Consider the following 20,801-nt stretch of genomic DNA (forward strand, 5'->3'; position numbering starts at 1 on the left):
GTTCTCTGCAATTGTTTGACTATCCCTCCTTGAAATGCATGTCCCCTTACACTGTATAAGCATCAGTGATTAGTCAATATGAATCGCAGAGTTTCTTAACCCGGGGCAGGGGGAGGGAAGGCAGATATGAGGCCAGTGGATGATTGTCATGTTCATGCACACATACACACACACATGCGATCACAAAGCTTTTCTTCCAGCTTTGTTTCTATTACTTTGAAATAATAGAAGACATCTCTGAAAAAAAACATTTTTGTTGTCAAATTCAGGTGGTGTTTCATTTCAAACAATTGTGCTGTGGAATGGGATGCTTGTTCCTTAAGGCAATATACAAAGTTTGTGTTTATCACATGTCAATGCCTATATTAATTTCTCACTGCTTTAAATTGAAGAAGGAATATTTTGTCATAATTTTTACAGGAATCTTAAGCTTAGCTAATTTGGGAAGTTTCAAGAATTAAAAGCATGGAGAAATTTATGTAAAATTTATGTATCCCTCGCTTTCACTTTCATTACTGAACACACTGGGTCACTAAGGCAGCAAAAGGACTTGGACTACAGATGACTTGTCAAAGGGCCCATGAAACAAACATGCTGAAGGAGCACCTTCCAGCCCAGCATCCCTGTGGAGCATCCTGCAGTGCAAGTGTATTTCCTGAGAAGAAGGTGAGATTTGGAAAGGCTGAAACTTCACCTGGACTTAGTTCCCTTTGCCTCTGCCCCAAATCATATCTTGGAAGACCCCACAACTTTGTCTCTCACATCCCCAAACAGCAGAGAATCTGCACAATAGGGGATGTCTTGGAGAAGACCCATGCCCTAGCAATAATCAGGCTGTATTATGACTTGGAGAAGAGATGTCAATCCAATGCCTTTATCAAATAACCTCACCTACTCTAAGAGATAAACATTATTTCCTGATGTTTTATAGCAAGAGGTACAATTATTCCTCTTCCCTTAGGCCTGCAATTGCATTGAAACTGCCTATAATTTTCAGCGTGGAGCTATGACTCTTTGTTATGTGTATTCTGGTGCCATCAGAAGAAAGGCTTTCTTTTAATGGGTTCTTTTGGAAACATTAATGACTACAAGTTTATTTTTTTTAAGGCACGACTTTAACTGGCACAACCATCTGGGCATGGAAGGGAGCATCTGGCATGCTTGACAACCCATGGCTTCCTTGCTTGGGTGGAGATGCTGCACGCTTCATTGCTGTCTACGTTGGCATCAAAGACTCTGCCAAAATCTTGAAAGAAGTCTTGTATAGTGCCATAAAAGCTGGTCGTTGGAGGAGTTTTTGTCACAAAATGGATGCATAATATTATGTTCTTATTTCAACACAAACATGTGGCCTTTGCAGAAAACAAATCCGCAAGCTCTTGATTGAACACTGGACAGATTTTTTACCTCTATAAGGGAAGGAAAAGCCGCCTTGTGAAATAATTTGGCTGCAGTCTTCACCACTGGTCTTACTTAGGGGACCTTATTAACCATCTGAATGAAGCACATGTTTCCATTTAGGGTGCTTCGGTTACCATGATGGATGTTGCAGAGAAACCCTGAACTCTTTGGCCAGTTACCCTGCGGGAAGACAACTCTCCAAACTGGACAAAGTTAAAAGAAAGAGTTTCTGAAAACTGGAGTTGAGAATGATAGAGCTTTATTGATTTCTTGGTGTGTTAAAATCTAAAGACATTGAAGAATTAGACAGACTCTGGTACCAATTCCAATGAGGAGGGGGGTGTTCCCCACACTAGTTCTCCAGACACCTGTTGGGTGTCCTACAATTAATTTAGTTCCAACACTCTCTACCCATAGACAGCATCCGATTCCAGAGATTAAGTGTTTGACCCTACAGGACTCCTGTCCACCCATTCACTTCACACGCCAGTGGCAAGTCCAGGGTGTTACCTGGCTTCTGACTGACTGGCTATATATCAGAGGTTCCTATGACCCTCTCCTTGGGTTCCATTTATTTGCTAGAGTGGCTCACAGAACTCAGAGAAACGTTTGGGAATGTTAATCTTTTCTTTTCCAATGCATTTTTGGGGTCCAGGATTTTTGATCATTCAGGTTCCATTTAAATTCAAATTTAAAATTGATTTGGTATTGATATCAAAGACCATGCCACAATTCCAACTTTTTATTCAAGCCAAGAAATCACAGCAATCTCATTAACATGTGATTTGAAGAAGAATTGAAAATTTTTGTTTTATGTGCAGTTTTAGATCTATTCCCTCTACCACTCAAATAGACCTTGAATCTTAAAATAAGATAAAAAATGAGACCAAGGCTTTTTTTTTTTTTTAAGATTACTTTTAACTTCTCTTCATGTGCAGGAAATACATTTCCAATGTAGAAAAATCTAAATGCAAAAGTTTTGGTATATGTATTTCTGTGCATTTTTTCCTGGGAAGATGGGACACAGCTTTCTCCAGCTTTTTGAAGTCTGTGATGCTCATAGAGGAAAGGACTGTAGCACAGGCCAGGTTGGGTGAGCTGGCCTCAGCTCCACCTGCTTCCAATTATTCCTAATCATTGGTCAGGCTGTTGAGTTCTCAGCACTCCTTTGCATCCCAGCCAAGATACCTGTTAAAAACAAACCAGGAAGGTTAATCAGTCCCAGTCCCTGGTCCTTAAATCAATCAGTACATCATTGAAGTTATGCATAAATTTCCCAAAGGTAAACAGATTTCTATTTAAATGTTATTGCTCTCATTAGCATCAGCTGTTTTCATTATAAATGTGCTGAGATGTTCTTTTCTAATCTAGTTTATAAATTATGCTTATTACTTTGAGGTGTGGAAAAGAATTATTTTGGTTCCCAGTGTCCTTTTTCCTTTATGCCTTCATTTCCTCTGTCATCTGAGGAGCCTTCCCTGCCTTTCTCAGTGGTCCCATTGCCTGTGTCCCCTCTGATGCTCTGCTCTTTTAAATCCTGGTTCTCCTTCTGCCCAGAGCATTTCTGCTTTGACTCATTTACTGGTGTATTCTTCTTCCTTCCACACGATGACATGGGTGCCTTACAAGATTCAGTACTGACCCTTCTGCCTTAATCTTTCTATATTTGTCTCTGTAGAGAACTCAGCCACCAAGTTTCCACCATCCGTCAGCTCCATCAAGACCTATTTTTCTGCTTTCTCCACTATAACTTAGTTTCCTGAGGTGTGGTGGATACTTTTAGCTCATATGTGGTTTAATAGTTACTTATTTATGTGATACTGTTCATGATCAGGGTAAAAAGTAGAAGCACTGACAGATTTTATTTTCTTGGTCTCTAAAATCACTGCAAATGGTGACTACAGCCATGAAATTAAAAGACACTTGCTCCTTGAAAGGAAGGCCATGACAAACCTAGACAGCGTATTAAAAACCAGAGACATCACTTTGCCGACAGAGGTCCATATAGTCAAAGCTATGGTTTTTCCAGTAGTCGTGTACAGATGTGAGAGTTGGACCATTAAAGAAGGCTGAGAACTGAAGGACTGATGCTTTCAAACTGTGGTGCTGGAGAAGACTCTCGAGAGCCTCTTGGACTGCAAGGAGATCCAACCAGTTAATCCTAAAGGAAGTCAACCCTGAATATTCATTGAAAGGACTGATGCTGAAGCTAAAGCTCCAATATTTTGGCCACCTATGCGAAGAGCTGACTCTTTGGAAAAGAGCCTGATGTTGGGAAAGATTAAGGGCAAAAGGAGATGAGGGTGGCAGAGGATGAGATGGTTAGATAGCATCACGGACTCAAAGGACATGAATTTGAGCAAACTCTGGGAGATAGTGAAGGACAGGGAAGCCTGGCATACTGCAGTCCATGGGGTCACAAGGAGTCGGGCACTACTTGGCGACTGAACATGTACACAGAATACACACACACTCTGTGATTATGGAAATCCATCTATGGCAGGGAATACTATTTTCCAGTTATATTAGTTATATGAGATTTTCTATTTAAAAATGCATTTTAAGTAAAAATGACTTGATTGAAAGCAGAGATCAACACACTTTCTCTGTAAAGGGTTAGATAGTAAATATGTTTCAGTTTTTTGGGCAAATATCTCCATTGCAGTCACTCATTTCTGCTGTTGTAGCTTGAAAGCAGCCACTGACAACGTGTACACAATTGTGTGGCCAGATCTGGCCTGTAGGCTTTGTTTGCTGATCCCTGATCGAAAAAAGTTTTTATGATGACTAGAACTCAGGGAGTAAGTGGATATAGTAGAAACCATAAAGCTGAAATAGAAATGCCTCAGGAGTGAGATGCTTTGGTTTAAGCTGTCACTTTGTTCGCTATGTGAACAACTACTTTGTCCATTCAGAAACCTGGAAACACGCATCCCTTTTTTTGAAGAGCTTAGTCTACACAGACAGACCAAAGGACAGAAAGTTACACTTGGCTGTTGACCTCAGAAGCGCTACTGGAGATGTGTATGTGTGTGACTGTGTATGCGTGTGTAGGAGGAGGAAGAAGAGGGGCTATGTTGATCCTGAAAAAACTGCCCTTTCTCACCCTCCCTAGACTATTCACTTGTACATGATTATATAATTTATGTCAACCTTTGCCCATTTTATAGATGAGGAAACTGAGGTTCAGAGAGGTTAAAGAGTTACTGAAGGTCACAGAGCTGGTAAGTGGAGGGAGCAGGATTTGAACCAGCCAGTCTGACTCCAAGACCCGTGTATGTAACCGCAGCGCTACCCAGGCCCCAATTACTTAAACTAAAGAATTGGTCCCTCCCTTTGGGATGATTTCATACAACGGAAACCAGATCAGTCTTTGGAAAGTCATCAACTTACACAAATGCCCTGGGTGTCCTGCTCACATTGTCACCCTGCTAAGGTGACTCTTGTAACATGGACGGGGAACTGGGTCTCTTCACCTGCACTAGAGGTGGACATAGGATTTGCTGCTGCTGCTAAGTCGCTTCAGTTGTGTCTGACTCTGTGCAACCCCATAGACGGCAGCCCACGAGGCTCCCATCCCTGGGATTCTCCAGGCAAGAACACTGGAGCGCATTGCATTTCCTTCTCCAATGCATGAAAGTGAAAAGTGAAAGTGAAGTCACTCAGTCGTGCCCGACTCTTAGCGACCCCATGGACTGCAGCTCACCAGGCTCCTCTGCCCATGGGATTTTCCAGGCAAGAGTACTGGAGTGGGTCGCCAGTGCCTTCTCTGGACATAGGACTTAGCAACCAGAAACTCCAGGTTTCTGTGAGGACGGGAGGCACCTAGTCTGTCTATTTGTCAGCTGTTACTCAATGTGCTGGGGATTCCCAGGTGGTAAAGAATTTGCCTGCCAATTCAGGAGACACAAGAGACGCGGGTTCAATCCCTGTGTTGGGAAGATCCCTTGGAGGAGGAAATGGCAACCCACTCCAGTATTCTTGCCTGAAAAATTCCATGGACAGAGGAGCCTGGCTGGTTACAGTCCATTAGATCGCAGAGTCGGACACTGAGCGACTGAGCGTACATGCATCCAGTCAACGTGCTGAGGGATGCTTGCTTGCTTACAGGACAAAGCAACCACAGTGATAATAATAGTAATAATTAGTAACGAGAATGATGCTACACCTCTGTGTGAGTTGCTAGACTTTAGACACTTTGCATGGCTTGCATGTATAATTAATTAATCCTCATAACAAGGCTTTGAGGGTGTGTGTTAGTTTCCTGGGGCTGCCATAACAAATTGCTGCAAACTGGGGGCTTGCAACGACAGAAATTTACTCTCTCGTGGCTCTGGACTCTACAAGTCTGAGATGCAGGTGTCAGCAGGGCCACGTTCCCTCCAAAGGCTCCAGGGGAGGATCTATCCTTGCCTCTTTCATCTTCGTGTCTTTTAGTTTCATCACTTCAATTTCTGCCTCTGTCCTCACATGGTGCTCTTCCCTGTGAGTCTGTCTCCATGGCTCCAAATCGCTTCCTCTCTTCATAAGGACAGAAGCCATTGAGTTCAGGGCCACCCTAATCCAGGAGGACCTCATATTTTTAAACAATTTTTTATTGGAATATAGTTGCTTTTCAATATTGTATTAGGTTCTACTGTACAGTAAAGTGAATCAGCTAGATATATACATATATCTCCTTTTTTTTTTGGATTTCCTTGGTATTTAGGTCACCACAGAGCATTGAATAGAGCTCCCTGAGCTACACAGTAGGTTCTCATTAATTATCTAGTTCTCATTAATTATCTATTTTCTACATAGTATCAATAGTGTATAAATGTCAATCTCAGTCTCCCAATTCATCTTCCCCCATCCCTCCTTGGTGTTCATATGTTTTTTCTCTACATCTGTGTCTCTATTTCTGCTTGTAAATAAGATTACCCATACTATTTTCTTCAGATTCCACATATATGCATTAATAGGCAATACTCGTTTTTCTCTTTCTGACTTACTGCACTCTGGGTGACAGTCTCTAGGTCCATCCATATGTCTACAAAGGAGGATCTTATCTTAATCACATTTCCAAAAAAAAAAAAGGTCACATACACAGGCCCTGTGACAGGGGGCAGATAGGACTTCAACTCTGGGGGGATAAAATTCAACCCACAACAGGGAGGTACTATTATTATTTCCATTTCACCGCATGAGGATTCCAGGTACCGAGAGGTTAAGAATCTATCTGAGGTCACACAGCTTTATTAGCAGAGCCAGGATTTGAACTCAGATATTATGGGAGGCTGTAACCCGAACTACTGTGTCAACAACTGCTTTGCCCGCAGAGCTGCCTTGCCTGGTACTTCAGACACGCCGCGGCCCTGCTGCAGCTTCTGGTGAGAACAAACACGTACTGAGTTAGCTGAGTGCGTGGAAAGCCTTGTGGCTGTGTCGGGTGACTCCTGAGGAGCCCAAGGACAGGTGAGGGGCTGGGCTGCTGGTGGGGATTCTTGTTTATCTCAACAGGGAATCAGGCTCTCAGTGTGGCAGACTGGGCACATGACCAGCTCCTGCCGTCACCTGGGTAATTGGTTTTCTGTGTTCATTTCAATAATGAACAATATTAAAGGAGGCTAGAGATGCAGTGGAGATACAGCATTGTGGGAGGAACAAAGAGATTTTAATGTGTTGGGTCTCAGTTGTGGGGAAGATGAGGGATACGATAATAGGGTATGAAGGCAGCAGAGATTATGCAGCAGCCTTCGTGTCATCCATCATGGCTCACGTCCGGGGTTGGTGGCAGAACAGGAGTCTTCTCAGATCCGGGCATTATCTCTGCTGTTTATTTACATCTCAAATCAGGTTGTACTGACAAGGAGTGAAAGGGCTTCCAGGGAAGAAATGTAACTACATGATATATTTCCTACAGAAAGTGCAAACACAATACTGACTATCTGGTTAAATATATCATCTCAGAAAGGATCCAACTGCTGAAAGCTTAAGTCTGCACTTTATATTTCTTGGCGTGAGATCATTACAACAGTTCCCGCTTAGCCATGGGGGATATGCCCCAAACCTCCTGTAGATGCCTGAAGCTGTGGATAGTACTCAACCCTCTATACCATGTTTTCCCCTTTACCTACATCCATAGGTATTATAAACTTTAATTTATAAGTTAGGCACTGGAAGGGGTTAACAATAATAGCTAATAATAAAAAATGATAGTAATGTACCATAATAAGAGTTTCATGAATGTGGTTTCTCTCTGTCAAAGTAGTGTACAAATTTAACGCCTTTTCCATCTTAATTAAACATGTATCCTTCCTTGTTGGAGAAGGCAATGGCACCCCACTCTGGTACTCTTGCCTGGAAAATCCCATGGACAGAGGAGCCTGGTATGACTGAACGACTTCACTTTCACTTTTCACTTTCATGCATTGGAGAAGGATATGGCAACCCACTCCAGTATTCTTGCCTGGAGAATCCCAGGGACAGAGGAGCCTAGTTGGCTGCCGTCTATGGGGTGGCACAGAGTCGGACACGACTGAAGCGACTTAGCAGCAGCAGCAACCTTCATTGTGGCTGTAACTTTTGCAGTTTGAGGTGCGACAGCAAAAGCAGCCCTGGTTTCTTTTTCTTTCTCACAGTCTCATGGATAGAAAATCTGTTCTTCCCATAGGCAAACTTAGCATATGGGTTTTTCTTTTTCCCTTATTAAGTCAAGAACTTTAACCTCTTCACTTAAAGGGAGCACTTTAAGGGTTCTCTTAGGCACATCCGTATTGCCAGCATCACCACTGTTGTGTGTTGGGGCCAGTGTTGGGTAAAATCAGGGTTCCTGGAACACAAGGGCTGAGGTACCAAGACAGGCAACCTGATAAAATAAAGGACTACCAACTGACTAACAGGGCAGCGAGTGGCATGTGCTGGGCAAAGGGATGTCACTCAGGATGGAGTTGGAAGGTGTGAGATTTCATCACACTGCTCAGAACAGCCCACTGTTTAAAATATATAGACCCTTGTTTAAAATGTATAGACTCTTTATTTCTAAAATTTCCCTTTTAGTATCTTTGACCACAGGTAACTGAACCTGCAGACAGGGCAGAGAAACTTTGGATAAGCAAGGATGACTGTATATGCCCTCCAAGATGACTGGCCTCCCCTGTTCTCTTTCTGACTGCTCTGCATGACCTCCCCCAGCCCACCGTGTCCTGAGTCTGTTTTCTACACCATTTCCTTCTTTTCTGGAAGGACAGCCTGCCTGGACTACCTCATCTTCTCTGCGGCTTTGACTCACGACTAGCCATGTGCTGATGCTTCCAAACTGTATCTTCCCACTTGTTCTTCCCTTCTCAGCTCTTTACAAACTTTATGAACAGATCCTACATTTTCATAGTTAAAACCAAGACAGTATAAACAATCAGTATAAATTCCTCCTTCCTTCTTGGTCTTGCATCTGCCTAGTTTGGTTTTTCCTAGAAGGTTATTCCTGGTCTCTTATGATTCCTTCTAGAGGGGCTCCTGTACCAGAAAATAGAAATGGCAGTTTTTCCTCCTTTTTCCTTCAAATGTGCCATATTATAAACATTCTGAATTTTTTTCACTTTTGATCTTTCCATGACAAGATTGAGAGAACTTCATTTTTTCTTTTCTTTTTTTTAACTTACAATTGCAGTGTTCCATTGTCTGGCTGTCCCATTATGATTTAACCAGCCTTCTACCAAAGGACATTTGAGTTGTCACCAGTCATTTGCTATGATGGTTAATTTTATGTGCAATTGGTTTGGCCATAAGGTGCCAAATATTTGGTTAAATATTATTTCTGGGTGTGTTTTTGAGGGTTTTTGTATGAGATTAACATCTGATCCAGTGGACTGAATAGGCATATCACCTTCCCCAATGTGGGTGGGTCTCAGCCAATCCACTGAATGTCTGAAGAGAATAAACAGCTGAGTAAGAAAGAATTCTCTCTCTGCCTGATTGTCTCTGAGCTGGGAATTGGTCTTCTCCTGCATTTGGTCTCAGACTCAGATTGGAACCATGCCATTGGCTCTCCTGGATCAGGACTTCTCAGCCTCCATAATCGTAAGGACCAATTCCTCAAGCCAATCTCTCTCTCAATAAATATGGAAAGATACAGAGATATATAGATTTAAGTTCCAAAGGGGATCTGGATCTCTTGTCATGGTTTTCTCTCAATACATGCATTTCTAGCACCTCTGACAGGTTAAGGAGGAATCCAGTCAGAGAGAGTATGAGGGGAAGAGGGCGGAAAACTTTCTACCCAAGCAGGGCAACAGAACCTCCTTAGGGAGAGAAATGATCCTGTCAGAGAGAAGGAGGAGAGAATGCTAGGGAAGGAAGGTAAAACCTCTGTCTGGGCCTCCTGATCTCAAAAACCATCATGGTTGTGACCTTTCTCCTGGATTTTAGTAAGAGGAACCTATGCATATAATTATTAAAGGGTACATGTCTTGACCCACTGTTACAGACTGACTTGTGTTTCCTTAAGACTCATATGTTGAAGGCCTAACCCCCCAATGTGACTGTCTGTGGAGGTAGGGTCTTTATGGAAGTAAATAAGGTTAAATGAATCATTGTTGTTCCTGTTCAATCCCTTAGTCATGTCCAACTCTTTGTGACCCCATGGACTGCAGCAAGCCAGGCTTCCTGTCCTCAACCATTTCCCTGAGCTTGCTTAAACTCATGTCCATTGAGTCAGTGATGCCTTCCAACCATCTCATCCTCCATCATCCCTTTCTCCTCCTGCCTTCAATCTTTCCCAGCATCAGGGTCTTTTCCAACGAGTTGGCTCTTCACATCAGGTGGCCAAAGTATTGGAGCTTCAGTATCAGTCCTTCTAATGAATATTCAGGACTGATTTCCTTTAGGATTGACTGGTTTGATCTCCTTGCAGTCCAAGGGACTCTTAAGAGTCTTCTCCAACACCACAGTTCAAAAGCATCAATTCTTTGGTGCTCAGCTGTCTTTATAGTCCAACTCTCATATCCATACATGACTATGGGAAAAACCATAGCTTTGAGAATATGGACCTTTGTCGGCAAAGTGATGTCTCTGCTTTTTAAAATGCTATCTAGGTTTGTCGTAGCTTTTCTTCCAAGGGGCAAGCATCTTTCAATTTTATGGCTGCAGTTGACATCTGCAGTGATTTTGAAGCCCAAGAAAATAGAGTCTGTCACTGTTTCCATTGTTCCCCCATCTATTTGCCATGAAGAAATGGGACTAGATGCCATGATTGTAGTTTTTTGTATGGTGAGATTTAAACCAGCTTTTTCACTCTCCTATTTCACTTTCATCAAGAGGCTCTTTAGTTTCTCTTTGCATTCTGCCATTAGGGTGGTGTCATCTGCATATCTGAGGTTATTAATATTTCTCCTGGCAATCTTGATTCCAGCTTGTGCTTCATCCAGCCCAGCATTTCTCATGATGTGCTCTGCATTGAAGATAAATAAGCAAAGTGACAATATGCAGCCTTGACATACTCCTTTCCCAGTTTGCAACCAGTCCATTGTTCCACGTCTGGCTCTAACTGTGGTTTCTTGACTTGCATACAGGTTTCTCAGGAGGCAGGTTAAGAATTTTCCACAGTTGTGATCCACACAGTCAAAGGCTTTAGCATAGTCAATGAAGCAGAAGTGGATGCTTTTGTAGAATTCTCTTGCTTTTTCTATGATCCAACAGATGTTGGCAAGTTGATCTCTGGTTACTCTGCCTTTTCTAAATACAGCTTGAACATCTGGAAGTTCTCAGTTTTCACATACTGTTGAAGCCTAGCTTGGAGAATTTTGAGCCTTACTTTGCTGGTGTGTGAGATGAGTGCAATTGTGTGGTAGTTTGAACATTCTTTGGCATTTCCCTTCTTTGGGATTGGAATGAAAACTGACCTTTTCTAGTCCTGTGGCCACTGCTGAGTTTTCCAAATTTGCTGGCATATTGAGTGAAGTACTTTCACAGCATCATCTAGGATTTGAAATAGCTCAACCAGAATTCCATCACCTCCTCTAGCTTTGTTTGTAGTGATGCTTCTTAAGGCCAACTTGATTTACAGTCCGGGATATCTGGCTCTAGATGAGTTATCATGTCATCATAGTTATTTGGGTCATTAAGATCTTTTTTGTATAGCTCTTCTGTGTATTCTTGCCACCTCTTCTTAATATCTTCTGCTTCTATTAGGTCCATACTGTTTCTGTCCTTTATTGTGCCCATCATTGCATGAAATGTTCCCTTGGTATTTGTAATTTTCTTGAGGATATCTCTAGACTTCCCTATTCTATTTTTTCCCTCTATTTCTTTGCATTGATCACTGAGGAAGTCTTTCTTATCTCTCCTTGCTATTATTTGGAACTCTGCATTCAGATGGGGATATCTTTCCTTTTCCCCTTTTGCTTTAGCTTCTCTTCTTTTCCCAGCTATTCATAAGCCTTCCCCAGGCAACAATTTTGCCCTTTTGCATTTCTTTTTCTTGGGAATGGTTTTGATCACCACCTCCTGTACAATGTTATTAACTTCCGTCCATAATTCTTCAGGCACTGTGTCTGTCAGTTCTAATACCTTGAATCTGTTTGTCACTTCTACCGTATAATTGTTAGGGATTTGATTTAGGTCATACCTGAATGGTCTAGTGGTTTTCCCTAGACCATGTTTCTTAAACTGAAGTCTGAATTTGGCAATAAGGAGTTCATGATCTGAGCCACAGTCAGCTCCCAGTCTTGGTTTTGCTGACTGCATAGAGCTTTTCCATCTTTGACTACAAAGGATATAATCAATCTGATTTTGTTTTGAACATCTGGTGATGTCCATGTGTAGAGTCATCTCTTATATTGTTGGAAGAGGATGTTTGCTATGACCAGTGTGTTCTCTTGGCAAAATTCTGTTAGCCTTTGCCCTGCTTCATTTTGTACTCCAAGGCCAAACTTGCCTGTTACTCTAGGTATCTCTTGACTTCCTACTTTTGCATTCCAGTCCACTATGAAGAAAAGGACATCTTTTTTTGGTGTTAGTTCTAGAAAGTCTTGTAGATCTTCATAGCACAATTCAGCTTCAGCTTCTTTGGCATTGATGGTTGGGGCATAGACTTGGATTACTGTGATACTGAATGTTTTGCCTTGGAGATGAACAGAGATCATTCTGTTGTTTCAGATTGCACCCAAGTACTGCATTTCAAAGTCTTTCATTGACTATGAGGGCTACTCCATTTTTTCTAAGGGCATCTTGCCCACAGTAGTAGATATAATGGTCATTTGAATTAAATTCACCCATTCTTGTCCATTTTAGTTCACTGATTCCTAAAATGTCAGTGTTCACTCTTGCCATCTCCTGTTTGACCACTTCCAACTTACCTTGATTCATGGACCTAACATTCCAGGTTCCTATGCGATGTTGTTCTTTACAGCATCGGACTTTACTTTCACCACCAGTCACATCCACAACTGGGCATTGTTTCTGCTTTGCCTCAGCCTCATTCCTTCTGAAGCTATTTCTCTGCTCTTCTCCAGTAGCATATTGGGCACCTACTGATGTGGGGAGTTCATCTTTCAGTGTCATATCTTTCTACTTTTTCATACTGTTCATGGGAGTTCTCAAGGTAAGAATGCTGAAGTGGTTTGCCATTCCCTTCTCTGGTGGACCACATTTTGCCAGAAATCTCCACCATGACCATCTTGGGTGGCCCTGCATGGATTGGTTCATTGTTTCATTGAGTTAGACAAGGCTGTAATCCATGTGATCAGTCTGGTTAGCTTTCTATGATTGTGGTTTTCATTAAGCCTGCCCTCTGATGGATGAGGATAAGAGGCTTGTGGAAGCATCCCATCTGATGGGAGGGAATATAATCATAAGGATGATCTAATAGACTGATGTCCTTACAAGAAGAGGAAGAGACACCAGTGAGCTCTCTCTCTCCATGCTCACAGAGGAAGGACCACGTGAGAACACAGCAAGTTTGCAAGCCAAGAAGAGAGTTCCAACCCCAAGCCAACCCTGGCAACTTGATCTTGGACTTCTAACTCTCAGAACCATGCAAAAATAAATGTTTGTTAAGCTGCTCGGTCATGGTATTTTATTATGAAACATCAGCAGACTAATGTCCCCATATATTGTTTTTAATCGATTTTAGTTATATGAGTAAGGGATACTTCCATTCTCCTTGCAAACAGAAGTAAACATGAAAGAGTCTTTAACCAACACCTCCCATCTTGATTCTCTAGTGCAGAGGTTGGTAAACTATGGCCCACAGGCCCAATCTGACTCTATGTTTTTGAAATAGTTCTATTGGAGCACACCTCTTTCATTTATATATTGTCAGTGACGGCATATAACTCCATTAGAAGAGTGGATTAGTCACAATAGAGAAAGTAAGACCTGATAAGCCTAAAATATTAACTCTGTGGCCCTTTACAAAAGGATATTGCTGACCCCTGCTCTAGACCGTGCCCACAAACAAGCACTGTTACAGTTTGTGTGAATTATTTCTGCTTATATCATTCTGTATTATATAGCACTGTATGTGTTACAGCCATGGTGGGATCTTTTTCTGTATCTCTTTTTCAGACAACAATAAGCCTTGGAGATTTGTCCATGTTGGTAGACATAGGTCTGTCTACTTCATTGTTTTAACTGCTGCATAATATTCCAAAGTTTTAACTGCTGCATAATATTCCAAAGTTTTAACATACCACAGTTTATTCCATGATTTTACTAATGGAGGCTTCCCCGGTATCTCAGTTGGTAAAGAATCTGCTTGCTATGCAGGAGACCCCGCTTCTAGTCCTGGGTCAGGAAGATCTGCTGGAGATGGTATAGGCTACCCGCTCCTGTATTCTTGGGCTTCCCTGGTGGCTCAGCTGGTAAAGAATCCACCTGCAATGTGGGAGACCTGGGTTTGATCCCTGGGTTGGGAAGATCCCCTGGAGAAGGGAACGGCAACCCACTCCAGTATTCTGGCCTGGAGAATTCCATGGACAATACAGTCCATGGGGTTGCAAGGAATTGGACACAACTGAGTGACTTTCACTTTCACTGGTTATTTCCAGTTTTTTTCACTACAAAAAACACACCAACAGCAAAACAAATACCTTGTATGACATCTCCTTATACCTATGTTTGAGTGACTCTCTGTGACTAAACCAAGACGGAGATTGCTAGGCCCTGAGGCAAACGCATTTTAAAATTTAGTCCTATTTTTCAAGTAGGTGATACATTTATGTGATTCAAAAAAATTTAAAAAATGATAATATAAGGTACACACTGCAAAGCCTCACCTCTCCCTGTTTTCTGCCATCTCCCATACCTGCTGCTGCTGCTGCTGCTGCTGCTGCTAAGTCACTTCAGTCGTGTCCGACTCTGTGTGACCCCACAGACGGCAGCCCACCAGGCTCCCCCGTCCCTGGGATTCTCCAGGCAAGAACACTGGAGTGGGTTGCCATTTCCTTCTCCAATGCATGAAAGTGAAAAGTGAAAGTGAAGTCGCCCATCCCTAATAAGGTATTAGTTTTTTATTCATCCTTTTAGAGTTTCCTGATGAAAACAGAGCAAAGGAGACTATGTACTCCTAGCACACACTATATATATATTTCTTTATTTCACTATCTTTTCACTTGACAGTATATTGTGGAGTTTACAGTTATCTTCCCATAACTGTAAATCTTCTTATATAAGTATATAGAATGTGTACTCATGCCTTTTAAACACAGCATTTGGTCTGTGTAGTATTCTTTCCATTGATGTACCCTACTTAATTTTACTAGTTCCTTATAGGGGATCACTCTTTTTCATCTTTCTTTCATGATGACAACAAGAAATGCACGTTTTAAAATGTTAATAGATATAGCCCCATTGCCAGTTTAAGGGGCTGTGTTGTTTGCATGCCCACCTGGGTGCCTTTTTAAGAAGCCAAAACAGAGCAGACACTTGCTTGCAACTTAAGCTCCAGCAGCTCCAGAACACAGAATGTTTTGCCACGTGTCCTTTCTATTCTCTTTGTTGGAGCCTCCCTTTCTACACCTTGTCTGTCTAGCTGACTCTAAAACCTTCCTCTACATTTTGCCTGGAAAATCTATGAAGCTACCAACCCCTGTGGTAGAGTCGATTATTCCCTCTCTTGGGCACTTGCCTACATCTCTATTTTTGAACATCTTATGGTACATTTTCTTTCTTTCCCAGTCTTGTCTCCTTTCCTTCTTGATGGACTTCTTGAAGGATGAGACCACTTCTTCATTCAGGCTTCATTCCTAAAACCTAAGACAGTGCCTTTTGTGCAATAGGTGCTCAATAAAAGTTGGCTGAATGAATACATTAGTGAGTAAGTGATCAGTAAAAACACAGATGAACCAATGAAATTGAATTTGGACAATGAATTCATGGGTGTGTTTATCCACTAGTCTGCCAATCATGCAGATGAGCTTATCTGCATCTGCCGATGGAATTTGCATGCTGGAGGGGGAGGCTGCCAGTTCACAGAGGATTCTTCTACGCATTTGTCATTCATTATAAAACATAAGCTTGCATTGGAGTTTATGCAGCACAGTGTCAGCCAATTAGAGGAGATTGTAGCTTTGGAAACAAACATCTGCTTGGTGCTGGGTAAATAATAGTTAGAGTCTGGTGTTTTACGACTATGTGATTAATTTGAATCTCATATAATTTAGTATTTGACCATGTGGGACTCACAGAGATCATGCCCATAATCCAAGTTACAGCTGCAAAAACGATATCTGGGATTTCCTGCTATTGGCTGTAGGTACTTAGAGATGATTTCTGGTTGGTGTGACAACTGGGACTACAGGAAAGAGTATGGGTCAGTGGTAGCCACCTCACATAAAGGATCATAGAGAGGGACACCTGTCTTCATATTCTATCCTGGATGTGTGTATGTGCTTAGTCGCTATAGTCGTGTCAAACTCTTGTGACCCCATGGACTGTAGCCCACCAGACTCCTCTGTCCATGGGATTTTCCAGGCAAGAATACTGGAGTGGGTTGCTATGTCCTCCTCCAGGGGATCTTCCCAACTCAGGGATCAAACCCACATCTCCTGCATTGCAGGTAGATTCTTTACCAGGGAGCCACCTGGGAAACCCTCTACCCTGGATGTTGGAGTGCTCAGTCACCTCAGTCATGTCCAACTCTTTGTGACCCCATGGACTGTAGCCCACCAGGTTACTCTGTCCATGGAATTCTCTAGGCAAGAATACTGGAGTGGATTGCCATTTCCTTCTCCAGGGGATCTTCCCAACCCAGGGATCAAACCCGGGTCTCCTGTACTGCAGGCAGATTCTTTACTGACTGAGCTACAAGGGAAGCCCTCTGTAATTCCATCTTGGATAACCCTCCCATAGACAATACATGGAGTACTGGGAAAATATGAATGCATTCTGTTGGCCTTTGATCATTGTTTCTCCTTTTCCCAGGGGGAAGAAAGTTAAAAGAAACATGGTAAGGAAAGTACCATCAATCAAGTTCCTTCTATGGTAGGTCCTTTTCCAGATGCGTTTCTCCTCTTTTCCCCATTTACAACTCGTAACAGCATGAGGCCAGGATTATTAATTGCTATTTTACAAATAAACAAAATGAGTTGGGGGTACTTATTCTGGGCCCTAGCTGGCAGGTGGTCATCCTGGGAGTTAAAGCTGATCTGCTCAAGCCTGTGCTTCTCCCAGGATACCACCCTGCATTCCCAGAGGATGTGGCCAATGGTGTTCGACACAGCAGTGGCTGTGCCATGGTTCTGATTCTCTGCAGGTAGTGCTGGGTGGATTGGCTGTGAACTCTGTCTGCCTTGCTTCCAAATAAGATAGTCAGACACACTGGCATCTTTGCCTGTGGGGTTCTCAAGTACATCATTCAAATGCTTTGTGTGAAAAGATGAGGGGCCTGGTGAAAAACTGGCTGTTGGTGGACTTGAGTGTGTAACAAATGATAGCCAAGTGACTGAGAATGCAGAATATTTGCCAAGCTAAAAAGACTGCCTGGCTCTATAACTACCACAGAAATGAGAAAACAACTACGCCATTGGATTTCCACAGAATCATCAATGGAGCTTTGAAAAATAAGCGTGTCTGGTCACCACCCACAGATATTCTGATTCCATGGATATTTTAAACAAGCTTCCCTTGCTATTCTGATGCTTAGCCAGGTTTTGAAATCTGTGATCTAGTCAAATGGATCATTTGAGTCATCAGACCTTGAATAAAGATTGCTTTCTTTGGCTACATCTTTCCTTTATCATATTAAGTCACTCTCTCTCTCTCTCTCTCTCTGTCTCTCATATATTTTTTTTTCCTAGCAGTTAGAAATTCTTCAAAGCTTTTTGCCACTAAACCATCTGCTGGTGAAATCTCCCACTAGGTTTCAAATGCCAAACTGTTCCCAGTAGCAATTTTCTGTATTATTTTGGGGAAAAGAATGAATTACATTTCTTCCCCCAGAACGAAAATACTTTAAAAATAAAAATACTCATTATGAACCAATAGCAGTTGCTTATATTTTTAAAAGGATAGCTTATTAGAGACACGTTTTGTGAGTTTTCTTGAGGCTTCCCTCACAGGCTTGATTCTTGCATTGAGAACAGGAAGCGTGGATGATTCTAGTGCCAGGGTGCTCTGGCGGGTAGCAGTAATATAGAGAGAATGGAGACCAATTTGGCTCAAAGAATTACAGGATGTTTTATTGAGTTCCTGATGCCCACAAGCTTTATGGAAGTAGCCAGACGATGCTATAAGCCTCAATTTGAGGGTTTATGTAGATTATACCCTTGTCACATTGTGTAATCCCCTCCCAATTCAAAACCTTTCCCCATTACTATAGAAACCCACATCCTGTGATAAGTAACAGGAGTGTTGTTAAAAGTCTTGGGAAAGATAAACCTGAAATTGTTGTATTTGCCTCCACTTGGAGATGATTTTCTTTAAGAGTCTTGTTGGTTAATCTTCTAAACCTTTGATATTCATTTATAGTGGCAGATGGCCAGCTATCCACCCAGACCTCGTGATCCCCTTTCTATAGCATAACATTCTACTGGGAGAGAGCATCCCATCCAGGGACCACGTGACCCATTTCCCTGTGTGGTTGTTTCCCTGTGTGGTTCCCTGACCCATTTCAGCGTGTGGTTGTCCGATGAGTCCTGACCAATGGGATATGAGTAGAAGTGATGTGTGTCACTTTAAAAAAAAATAAGTGGGTGCGTTTTCCATTTCTCTTTATCTGTCAACTGTGCACAGATAATTTCAAAGACTTGGGGGGCAGTGGAATCATCATGTGGAAAGAGGCTGGGTCCCTGAATCACGGTATGTAAGGAAGTTGCCTGCTGACCAGAAATTCCATCACTGAGCTTTCATGTGAATGAGAAGTAAGTTCTCACTATGTTGAACTTCTGGAGTTTGAGAGTTGCTCATTAATTGTACTGATCAGCTGAAAACTTGCATCTGGTTTAAGGCACTTTGACCTCCTGACCCAGAAGTGCTGATAAGAGCAGTGACTCCTTCTCATGTCCAGCATGGGACATCTGGGATCAGTAAAGAATTTTCATCTTGTGACAACCATTCTGGGTTTCCCCGGTGGCTCAGAGGTAAAGAATCTGCCTGCAATGCAGGAGCTGTGGGAGAGACGGGTTCGATCCCTGGGTTGGGAAGATCCCCTGAATAAGAAAATGGCAACCCACTCCAATATTCTTGCCTGGAGAACCCCATGGATAGAGGAGCTTGGTGGGCTCCTCTATCTTGGTGGGCTTGGGGTCCATGGGGTCACAAAGAGTTGGACACGACTTAAGAGACTTAGCATGCATGTACAGCAACCACTCTAAGAGAAAAGAGAATATTTGTTACCAGAGAGTGGTATGAATAGTAGAAAGATATCAAGGATGAAAGAAGACTGTGAAAGTGATGCACATTGGGACAGGCAGGTAGATGAATGATTTCTGCCCTGTAAGATGGGGGAATATTTTCTACTCTTGTCCTGTTTAAGCCTCTGATAACAGACTTTGTATCTTTCCCTGCACTAACCATACAGAGACAGTTCTGGCAGTCACCAGGGAAGAGGATCACTTTGCAAATAACACATTTCAGTACCAGTAGCAATAAATATCCTTGAAAGTCTCCACAAACTAGGCAGTCGTCTAGGTAGAGCGAGGACAAAAAAAAAAAAAAAAAAACGCTGCCAAATTATATGTCTTCAGAGTGCTTACAAAGCAGTCAGGCTGACAGAACATAATAATAAGAAATATTAAGGTACAAAGGCCAAGTGTAAAATTAGTGGTAAGAAGGGAGCTGACACAGGCCTTCAGGAGGAAGCAACCACACTTGGGCTTGTGACATAACAGAGAGTCCTGGGCAAGAATCTCATTTTAGCAGCTTACATCAGGGCAAAATGCAAATAAAAATAAAATCTCTGCAGCACCGCTTGCTTTAAAATTTTTAAAATAAGTTTTAGAATTTGGGTAAGCCTATAAAATGAGTCCTTATTTATTAAATGTCATTTGACATGTAAGTAGTGACCACAATAAAAACTGCAAACCAGCATCCTAAAATTCTTCCTGCAGGATAGTCATTATGCAATTCTGTTGGAGACAAAGCCATGCTTAAAAAAAAATGGAATATAAATTTTGGGGCAAAGTAGGTATTTTAAAAATTAAGAATTTGCTCAGCTTACAAGCTGACCAATCAGAATAGACTAGGCCCTTAGAGGGGACCTGGAAGCTCCCAACTGTAGGTGGTATTAACTCTTCACCTGCTGGATCATCATTAACAATCCTCACAGCTGTACCTGGGGATACTGGCCAAACATCAACCCAATACAGAATCATTATAAAAAGTGAAAACACTGCTGACAAGGAATCTCACTCTGTTCCCACCTCTCAGAGATGATTATCACTAAAAATTTAGGATATATCCTTCCAGACTTAAAAAGTTTTCTGTGCAAACATAAATAACATCATATTATGCATTCTGCTCTTTTCATCCCTCTTAAAAAAAAGAGTATATTATGAACACTATGTTATGTGCACACATAATTACCTATGTTCTTGCTTTTTCTTTTATCTCTTAATGAGAAGTTGTGGACCTAAATCAATACCATTATTGAAGTGTTTTAGGCACTCCCAAACTTCAGTCTCAAACTCATGCAGCATTTTAAGTGTACATTGTTCTTTGGAGGTTGTTGGGGAAGGCACAGCAAAGGTCCCCTCCTGCAGCTACTGTCCCCTCATTATCCTCCCTTGTTGTTCTTCTGGTCTCACTCTCTCCATACCCTGGAGGGCTCACTCTTGTCTTGACCTCCTAAGGGAACTTTAGTATATGGAAGGATCCACTGTGTGTTGTTAATTCCTCAATGTCTTTTAAAAAAAATATATTTTTAAAATTTATATGTCTATTTAGGTGGCAGCACCAGGTCTTCACTATGGCATGCAAATTCTTAG

At 42.0% G+C, this 20,801-nt stretch overlaps 1 long non-coding RNA gene across 1 annotated transcript in view; it reads right to left on the reverse strand.

Annotated features, from left to right (window-relative positions):
- Positions 1-1,643: 1,643 nt before the first annotated feature.
- LOC132343853 (uncharacterized) overlaps positions 1,644-20,801 on the reverse strand; it is a 58,018-nt gene continuing 38,860 nt past the window's right edge. The window contains exon 2 of the long non-coding RNA XR_009492852.1: positions 1,644-2,589. This is a non-coding gene — a long non-coding RNA (uncharacterized lncRNA). The remainder of the gene's footprint in view (positions 2,590-20,801) is intronic.

This window comes from Bos taurus, chromosome 25 (genome assembly GCF_002263795.3).
Source record: "Bos taurus isolate L1 Dominette 01449 registration number 42190680 breed Hereford chromosome 25, ARS-UCD2.0, whole genome shotgun sequence".
Taxonomy (NCBI): domain Eukaryota; kingdom Metazoa; phylum Chordata; class Mammalia; order Artiodactyla; family Bovidae; genus Bos; species Bos taurus.